The following is a 10,432-nucleotide window of genomic DNA, read 5'->3' as shown; positions in this document are numbered from 1 at the left end:
TATCGCCCTTGTACCGGCAGCTTGTGAGACTTGCCCAGTCTGGTGACCAGCATTCACACGCGAACAGCCAGGAGGAGAGGATGACTTATTTTTCACTTCATTACTTTTAGGCGATGGCACTTGATTAGAGTGACTGGCGGCTGTGGGCGGAGATACCCTTGCCACTTCAGCGTAGCTTAAAACCGATGGACTTGCCGGTTTGTTTGTAACTGTTTTGCTACCAACCGACTCAGCAATATCGGAAACATTACTGTTCATTTCAAATCAAGGCACATGCAATATATCATGGGTAATTTCTTTACTGATAGCATGCAGTCTAGCCATAAAATGCTACCTTTGCGTATTTATTTATTCTAAACATATGTGCCCCACTTAGAACTTTTTCTTAACTTATTTACATGATCGTTTCTAGCCGATCTAAAGCGTTCTGCCAGCACTAAGCCAAGAATAATCTATTCAGGCAATGTTACAAGCAGAATTAAAAGACCTGTTTTTGAACTAGTCTAATTTACAAATTGTCCACTGGAAATGCCTTAATGATGAAACTGACTAAGAAAATAGTCCTCCAACATCTCCATACTTTGGTGAAATGCAAAAGTAAAACTTCAATTTTACCGTACTGTTGGTTGATTTTGCCGAATGGTTCAAAGAATCTGTATTAAATTTTGTGAATCATGTGGCTAAAAATAGATATAGTACTCCTACTAGAAAACCGTACAAGAAGAAATGAGCCTCTCTATATATAGTCCTTACAAAGTAATAAAGAAAAACAACCCTAATGTAACTATTGAAATTTCTAGCGATAAAACAAAGTTAGTGTGTAAGAATCATCTTAAGAAGTACCTACCAAGTCTATAGCAATTCCTTTTTTAATTTCTTTCTGCTTTAACTGCATATAATGAAACATATTTAACCACACAGTTACCATATAAAACACATGTAATATAAGACTACTAGTAGGAGCGTTATATCATTCTGCTTTAATGATTAATTGCAAATTCGTAATGTGTGAAAGTCAACGTAAACGGATAAAGAAGGAAGAATGACAGAGAGAACCGAAAAATGAAGAGACAGTGTTTACCCGTCAACGTTGGAAAATAGACTATTTTATTATTATTATTATTTTAATTTTAGACTAATGAATTGAATTCTTAGACTAAAAAAATAATAATAATAATAATAATAATATTATTATAATATTATTATTATTATTATTATTTTATTATTATTATACTATTCTATCAAAAACTAAGTAAACTTTTAAAATGATTTGTGCATATAAGGAATGTAGTAAACAAATAAGTTGTGTATATATGTTGTTAAGCGTACGCATTGATCGCCTTTATTGATCAGCATTAAAACACGTAGGTACCATAGAGCAAACGGAAAAATTACCCTAAATTGTGAAATAGAATAGAACATACAACGATAATGCAATTGTGGTTGTTGTCATACGCTGACTCTCTCTTCCGGGTAAAGATGTAATACACGTACCAAAGCATAAATAGTTTTTTAACATATTAGTCAGCATAATTCTGCAAGCATTATCCTGATCGTTATAAAAAGAAAAAAAATTTGCAATTGCAGCGAAATTTTTTCGCCCGTGTAGTTAAAGAAAAAGTTGTAGAGCACATAAATAACTTAGTTGCATTGAAAATTGTAGAATCGATTAAATACAGCAAGTCGGCTACTCTGATTCCAATTCGGTGGACCAATTTTCTATTGCCGGGATAAACTCGCCGGCTTACCAGCGAATATTTCTTTGATTTTGGAACCTTATTGAAAATTATCACTTATCATCAGATCCGTGCGGAGCTGTTGCATGTTACTTAGACTTATTGAATAAGAACACGTTTACCTTGATGTTAATGTTATAAACTGTTTAAATTATTTACTTTGTATTTCACTAGCCAATTGTCGACGTTATGTTTAGGTGATTACCTTTATTATTTTATTAATTAGCAAGCACAACGGAGCTTAAAATGACGGACACTTAAGGATCTAACACTGCCTAGTCGCAATTTTTGAAACATTTTATTTAAATTTGGTACACTGACGCATATTGACCCAAGTATGAATGCTATTGAAAATGGTTCACATCGGTCCATTTTTTCGATCACGCCTCATATAAAACCTTACTTTCAAAAATCGTTATATGGGAAAATATTTCAATTTTTAAAATTTTTCGACAAAGCTCGCTGAGTAATAGTATTTCGACATTCAAACCTGATATGAAAAGTTTGTGTCGGCTGGGGTAGTTTTTTCATATAAGCGTTTGTACGGAAACTGAATCTTTATGAAGTAAAAAAGTATAATTTTCAATATTTCCTGGTGAAAATGATAAACAAGTTAACTTTACCTAATTTGGACAATTTAGATCCACTTTCAACGCATAAGGATTGTCAGGAAATGTAAATCCGTATACCATAGAGACAGGATTGTTAAGGTTTCCGATGAACATTTGTTCATTTATTGAACCACACTTGTCTATTTCTTGAACACCACTCCATAGAAGATTTATCGTGAATTGTTAACCTTTCAGAGAAACGTACAATATTTAATACTTTAGGATGAAAATTGGTCCATAGTAGAAATTTAAATAAAAAATTAGTGATAGTGAATTTCGAGCACAAACGCCTATTTTTTACATCCTAACATATTAGTTTGGGGAAAAAGAAATCCATTATTTTTTCGGTAGATGGCTGCACTTGTAGATTTCTCGTAAAGCATCGATTAAACAATTTCAGATTTATGCTATATAATATATAATATATAAAGGGCAGCCTTTAAGAGGGAATGGACGGATTTTTTACCGTAGGCAGTAGACAGTCAATTGATAATTACAGGGGGAATGCGAAATTAAGTACTTTGCCTAAATTGTTGGCAAAATTTGTTACAAAGAGATCAGTTATCTCGTCTTGCCATCATGGCCTTGCGAACGGAAAATCTACGGTTGCTAGTCTCTTAGAATTTGCTTACCACGTCTTTGATTCATTCGAGTTTGGTCTACAAACAGATGTTATTTATATTGAACTTAGTAAGGTATTTGGCAAAGTTAGTCATCAGTTGTGCCTGTTACCTTGCGTAAGGTAATTGGGACGTCGTTGAATGTAAAGAAATGTAAGTGTGTGTCTCTGTATATATATATGTTTAAGTTAGATGGTGAGCCTTTGCAGTGAGTGTTGTCATTTAATTTGTTTGGTTTTGATAGGAACCTGACATTTAATCTTCATGTGAAATCGGTTCTATGCAAATATGCTTTTGGGTTCATTAAAAAGTGGTCAAAGGAATTTGATGATCCTTATGTTGCGAAAGCTCTCTACACAGTCTTGATAAGGCCCCCTTCCCCCTTTTTCTCATACTTGTAGGGAATGAATTGTTCATTGCGATTATTTATATTGTTTAACATCTAATTCTGGCTACTTAAGTGGTGGATCTAACTTTGGTTGTTACTCTTAATTTAGTACAAATATTTCAATTTCAGTTTATAATTCTTTTTGTTTATATTACCAGATTAATTTTTCTACCTAATGGGTCATTTAAATATATAAATGTATAACAAAAGTAAAAATATTTTTCGTAAGTAAATCAAATTTGCTGAATTTAGATCACATTATGTGATGAGGCATCCTCCTGCGGGTCTTCATGAAGATAAGCTATGAAAATAATGTGTAATTGTTGTTGAATTATTACCATAATTGTTGTTGAATTATTACCAAACTTACTACAGGATTAGGCAAAGCGGTGTATCTAAGGGTTGGCCGACTATAACGTTCTTTGCTGAAGAATTAATACCTGTATGATGACTCTGAAAACATATGAAAACATGCAACAAAAAACCATTGTCATTTGACTATATTGACAACATGTAAAATGTAAACCATAATTAATATCCGTGTGCAGTGAATTGCGTGAGTACTGTCTGGACTTTGTTAAATATGATGTCGATGGCTATACGCATAGTTGGTCATTTTAAAAGTATTAAATATTTCAGAATTATTCTTATTCTTAGCTGTTAAATATGGTATTATTTGAGTGGAATTGAAAATGGTTAGCGGCGTCAAAAGTCTCATCCAACCTCTCGTACTCAGCAAGAAGAAAATGAATGAATATATTTTACAGAATGTATGATGTTGTCAACAGATATCTCAGAAGTAGTAGTGTATAGGCGACAGTTCGGCAAACATGTTTGGCATCGTGAGAAAATAAAATTTTCTTCATCTACCTATATCCAATTTTACTCGTATATCCACTAACATAGGCGCAATGTCATTCGCGTTTAATAAAAGCTGTAATTGACAACAATAACATAAAAAGTTGTAAGCGTTTTTATGTAAAAAAATTATTTTACTGAACAGGGATCGTCTGTAGGTTATTCGTTCATCCAACATTTTATTTTAACACAATAAACTACCAATTATTTTTATCGTTGAATCAAAAGGCTATAAATGACGGTGAAGCGATTCATCTCATGTTAAGTATTCATTCAATTGCTTAGCTTTAGTATTCCTTTAAATATGTTTGCAAATGTTTGGGAATTCTATAGTATATGCAAATTGTATTGGGATGTGCTCGGTAAAAATGGATTATCGAAATCATTATTTTGTCACTCAAGCCATAGTAATTCATAAAGGGCAGTCAAAGGGATAATTCCTTTTGGGACATTAACAATTGAGTCTGGTATGGCTGTCGTTTTGTTGATTCGGTCGATGAAGTATGCTAACAACAGGGTTTACCAAGCAGAGAATATAAGAAACGAGTTCTCTTGATTTGAATTTTTAAATGATATAAGAAATTACTTCACTTAATTAGAATGTACCAGAAATAACCTTGGTTGAATTTTTATTTATTTATTTCTCGAATCCAATTGTTAAATTCTGCGGTACGGGATCGCCCCATCATAAAAGCTAAACTTAATATGTAGAAATATTTGTAGTCGGCGACATTTGAAAATTACGAATTTTCATCACATAATTTTTTATAAATCATCCGGCAATGTGTAACATATCAATTCACATGGTCATATCTCTTCTCCTTTAAGAAGGAAACAAAACGACAAAAAAGTATCAGCCAAAAATATTAAATCGCGCACTTAACCAAGTTGTTGAAAATAAGAAGCGTACATTAGTTTAGTACTCTTAGTGCAATTTAAAACTTTGAAGAATTGTGTACATGCAATTTGTATGACGTATTGTAGGCAAGTTTCAATAGTGCGAATATTGATAGAAATATATTGATATTAAAAAATATTATTTGGTGCACGGAAAACGCTAAATTGTATTGCCTATCAATCGAGTAAACTCGATTTACTAATCATCGAAAAATTTTTTACGAGAGTTTCGACGTAACATTATATTTATATAATCCGGAAAGAGATCCGCTGTTTTTATGTATGTCAAATAGTTTTTTTAATGAATCTCAATATCCTTACAAAACCAATGTCTCGAATATACCTTGTGTCTAGTAGACTCCCAATCGACAAAAATTAAGCAATCAGTTCTTAATAAAATATATGTAGACGTGGAAATAATATAGGAGTCACAGCTGTTTTCAAACGAAACCTTCAATTGAATTAATTGAAAGCCTTCGCCCTTTCACAAATGCAAATCCGCCATACGCAAAGATCGTAATTTGTTTGGTGAGAAAACAAAATTCACACTAGAACACAATACTGTGAGTTACCAAAATAGTAAAATAGACGATTTAAATCGTACGATGTTGCTCACAAAGAATATAAATTTTCACCAATTTTTTATGACTTCCGTTTATGCAAAATTGCTTTCAAGTAGCCATATTCATTATACTTACACAACTTGTGATACAAGAATGTATTAAATTTGTGCAGAGTTATACAACACCTAGGAGCACCTGGGATGGGCCCTACCTTTCTTTTATCGACCGATTCACAATAATTTTCTAAATTGATCTAAGCTGTCTGTCCATCCGATTTTTGCGCTCAACTTGCATGTCGCAATTTTTGACATACTTTTATGAAATATAGTACACGGTTATTTTTAAGCCCAACGTAATTTATGCGAAAATCGTAGCAAACTTGGCCACCTCACTAATGCCCAACTGTAAACCGCACTTAAATCAGCTTTTTTTGTGTGCAACTGAAGTATCGAGCATGTCAATCATTAATATATCCGACCACACACCGAATTATAAAATCCGCTTTCATATTTTCTTGCGTGGCCGGTAGATTAAACCAAAATCTTACGCGCTGTGGAGTGAGCATCTGGTCGGAAACTATAATTGATACTCGCTTAGCAGTTCTCATTCATTGATATAAGCGAATTATACGATGTTAGTCTCTGTTTACCTTACATGTTTACTGAGCCTACGACATTCTTTAACGAATAAGGGGGATATAAAAAATTTTTTGCATTTTTGTTAACTCGCAAGATTTTAAATTTGTTCTTTTAAAAGATTGTCTGATCCGCTCGTCCGCACCGAATGTGCGCCAGTATGTAGCAGTCAAGAGATCGGACAAAGGCAATGAAACTCAAAAATGTACTCTGCATATTGACATTTTTATGTATCTTATTTTTCGCCACTTCGCTCATTTCACAAACGAATTTTAGAAATATTTAATGCGACATATATTTAAATAGTGAGTTTTTACAAATACGTTGCAATATAAACGATTTTCAAATCAGGGAAACACCAATAGATTAAATTTATTTTTATGGACTTTCTTAGTTAATTGTTTTTGTGAAATTGAATAAATCAATTCAAGTTTATTTTTAAATTTTTTTTTAAATACAATAATTCACTTCCATCGAAGAGTGCCATTTCCTAGTTCGTTCGCAAAACGTTGTGCATTTAGAATGACGAATTCATACGTAAATGTTTATGCAGAAATACAAAAAATTGGATAATCTCCCGCCTTAGTTTTGCTTCTTCCACAGGAGGCACATGTATGGAACAAATCAGGCAAACGTTTAAGTATATTTGTACGAGCACAATTGACATGAATAATTAATATATGTTTAAGATCGAAAGGGCAAAGAGCAGCAATACCACATATGTGTTTATGTTACGCGTGCAAATGAATTCGTTCCGCTGAAATTGGATCAATCATAAAACTCACGCATTAAACTTTCCCGAAATTTCAGATGTAGATGTTAAATAGATTTAGGTGTTTGAACCATATAAGTTTCAATTGTTTACAGGTTGTCTCTCAGTGTATATCAAAATCTACAAAGATGGATGTCATTCCCAGTACTGCGCTGCTTACCAAAAAAAAAAAAGCAGCTGCAACTACAGGTGTGATTAAGTCGGCTTTGAACGAAAATGCAGTACAAAATCGAAAGCGGGATTTGGGAGAAAAAACAGATGAATATTACGAAATTCGCGTATGCCCGTCCATATTCCGCAAAAACCGGCAACGAAATTATGTTCAGCTCAGGCTGGAAAATTTTACGGCACCCTGAATATTCTCCGAGACTACGTTCGAGACCACATAAGAAAAGTTCATGAATATTAGAGAGGGTTTATCAATATTTTGTCTAACACCATGTCATTAAATATTGCATGTTGTGTTGTTTTGGATCTTTTGCTTTGATTTCAGGAAACTATCATATGGAATCCGTCAAGGAAAAATTTTATGGTGTTTCCTTCAATAGGCTTTGAGGATGGATTTGCTTAATATTGTAACACTAACAAGCAGCTGGTACTACATATATAATTAAAAAAAGAAAAAAACTTTGTGATGTTTGTTACTGCAGCCTTATTCTGGCACGGTTATAATTCGACTATCATAACGTTTGTACTTCTGTTTGTTTATTATCTTTTCTGCCACTGTGAATAAAATTTCGTACCTTGAACAAAATTCTTCAATGTCAGTTTCGCGCTAAAGAAAAGTAAGGGAAGTTAAAATGCATTGAAAAAAGGGAGCGAATTGAAGGTAAATTACTAATAGTCTTTCACATCAAAATCTAATAAAAATGATTGATAAATTCAATCATTTAAATAAAAAACAATTTTTTTCATAGGCTTACTTTCTACAATATTGCAAAAGAATATTGCGATTAATTTCTTTTTCATTGTCGATAGACTTTTATTTTATATTTTCTTTCATTTTGACAATTTTTTCTTTCATACCGCGGCATTACATTCCGCCGTTGCAATTAAAGTAAACTGCTAAAAAGAATATCACAAGTACGTCACATTTTTTGAAGTCTCCATATTTGTGCCTTAACCAAAAGTAGCAAGACGGGTTTTGTCGTTGTTTCGCAGAAATATTTGGGTAGTGATCGATCAGCGGGTGCGTTCAGAATAAGGGATAAAGTAAGTTTGCATCAAAAGTGAGCCAAAATCACGAAGAAATTCGCTTTATTGGATAATATCAGAGACAACTAAGAATGATTCAACATTTATTCCAAAAGTGAAACTAGGAAATTGACGGCCATGTTTATATGGCAATGTCTTCATATTAAATTATTAAAATTTGCCTTTGACAATTTCTATACTTATAGACAAAGTAATAAAAATGAAGATTACTGAATTTATTAAGAACCACGCGTGTTTCAGATAAATTAGTATCTCCGTGGTATTTCACAGAAATTATTACGAACGTTCCGTATCAACAAAGTTGCCTCGGAAAGTCATTGCACTTTTTTTTGGTCAGCATAAAAAGCAACTTTCTTTCACGTGGTTATTAACCAGCGAATTTGATAAATTTAATCTCTCAGCAACCTCACGGGTTGTAATCAGGCGGTTTGTGTCTCTTGATGCCTTTGTTTTCCTTTCCTCAAGTGACTTTCCAGAACGTGTGTCTTCAACACTAAAATCTCTAGAAAGGAAAAAGCAAAATATGTCGAAAATACCGCTTTCGGTTTTCCATATTTGATAGTGCACTAAACAAAAGCTATTATGCAGAAACAAAAAAAGAACTCGAACGAGGGAGAAAATATGTATAGGCATATTTGCTGTACTCTCAAATTTAATTGTATTGAAGTAGAAGCCATAAAGAATAAATCCTCTTTAAGATGTTTTGTGAAAATTAAATTGTCGGCTTTTATTTATATAAGCACAAACTTTTGGCTTTCAATTCATTTTGAACCACTATTCTTTCTAGTTATATTCATATGTTCATATGTAAATATACAAAATAAAAGAACATAAAAGTTAATAGTCATATTGTATCAGTTGATTTGTAAACACACAAATGTCAAATTTGCCTTTCCTTTTGCTTTATTTTAAAATAAATTTCGAATGACAAAACTCATAAATAATTCACAACCAATGGATACCATGTTAAACAAAACATTTAATGCCAACGCAAGCATTTTGGTTGACTTTTTTTTTACTATATAAGAATAATTCATATAATAAAACAATCAATCAAGAAATGAACAAATGCCACCGACGATCACCATTTTGTATTCTTTAAATCGTCGGGTACTCCGTTATTCTCACGGTACCTGTGTTACGCCTTGATGGAATGTCAGTGTTAAAATCAACAACATATATTTAATCAGTTGTTTTCCGTACATCACATGGCGATCGTCACAATTCTGATCCTGTAATCTGCCAATTAAATACATATCTGGTTAAATCTAAATCGGTCAATCCAAAAAAAAAATGTTTTCCTTGGGCAAATCGCATAAACTTTTTAATAAATGCATGAAAGCTTCGCACTCCTTCTACGTACTAGAACACAGTTTGACCCATAAAATCTGCACTTACATCCCCACATTGATGCCCGAACCCCGAAAAGTTCCGATCGCAGAATATAACAGAAGTACACAAGCATCCGAACTGCAACCGCCCCCACAATAATTAATAAAGCGAAGCACTGTGTATGGATTGGATTACTATGGTATAACAGCACAAGGGAATTAAGGAAGAATTCGATAAATTCTATGTATGTCTAAATATAGACAGGCCAATAAGCATTTTCGTACGACAAAAAATTCTTCCTAGATATAAGAGAAAAACTGCTGTCGGTTACAAATAGAAGAGAAAGTTTGGTAATAAAATAGAAAAAAGACAAGCACAAGATATTGAGCTGAAGTTTAAAAAGCAGTAAGTTATGATTAATTCTATTAAACGCCTTACTAAAGTGCATAATTTGGATGTCCGTTTGTGAGGCACAGGAAAACGGCGTGAAAATATGCAAAGTAATTTCTAATGGGTTCGTAACAGTTGATCTGCCCTCAAGGAAGGTGTGTTGACACGGAATACTAATTTTTTAGTGACAATACTTTCAAAGAGTTTAAATATAATGATCAACATGGCGGTACCTCTGTAGTTCACTAATAGCTGTCTACTCCCACTCTTGTACAACGAAACCAAATAGCAACTTTGCCAACATAATTAAAGACACGACACACGACATAAGAATACATAACGGAATGCCGTAACACCCGGGCACGCAACTATGTTTTAACGACCTCGAATCTTCTTCTGCAGAGAAATCATAACA

General features: G+C 33.1%; 1 protein-coding gene across 2 annotated transcripts in view; it reads right to left on the bottom strand.

The window, feature by feature from the left end:
* Positions 1-10,432, bottom strand: part of LOC119641672 (Krueppel-like factor 6) — a 182,912-nt gene that overhangs the window by 85,866 nt on the left and 86,614 nt on the right. The gene's annotated exons all lie outside the window — the stretch shown is intronic.

Source organism: Glossina fuscipes, unplaced genomic scaffold (assembly GCF_014805625.2).
Source record: "Glossina fuscipes isolate IAEA_lab_2018 unplaced genomic scaffold, Yale_Gfus_2 171, whole genome shotgun sequence".
Classification (NCBI taxonomy): Eukaryota; Metazoa; Arthropoda; class Insecta; order Diptera; family Glossinidae; genus Glossina; species Glossina fuscipes.
The sequence above is the reverse complement of the archived record's forward strand: the minus strand, read 5'-3'. Positions and strand labels throughout refer to the sequence as shown.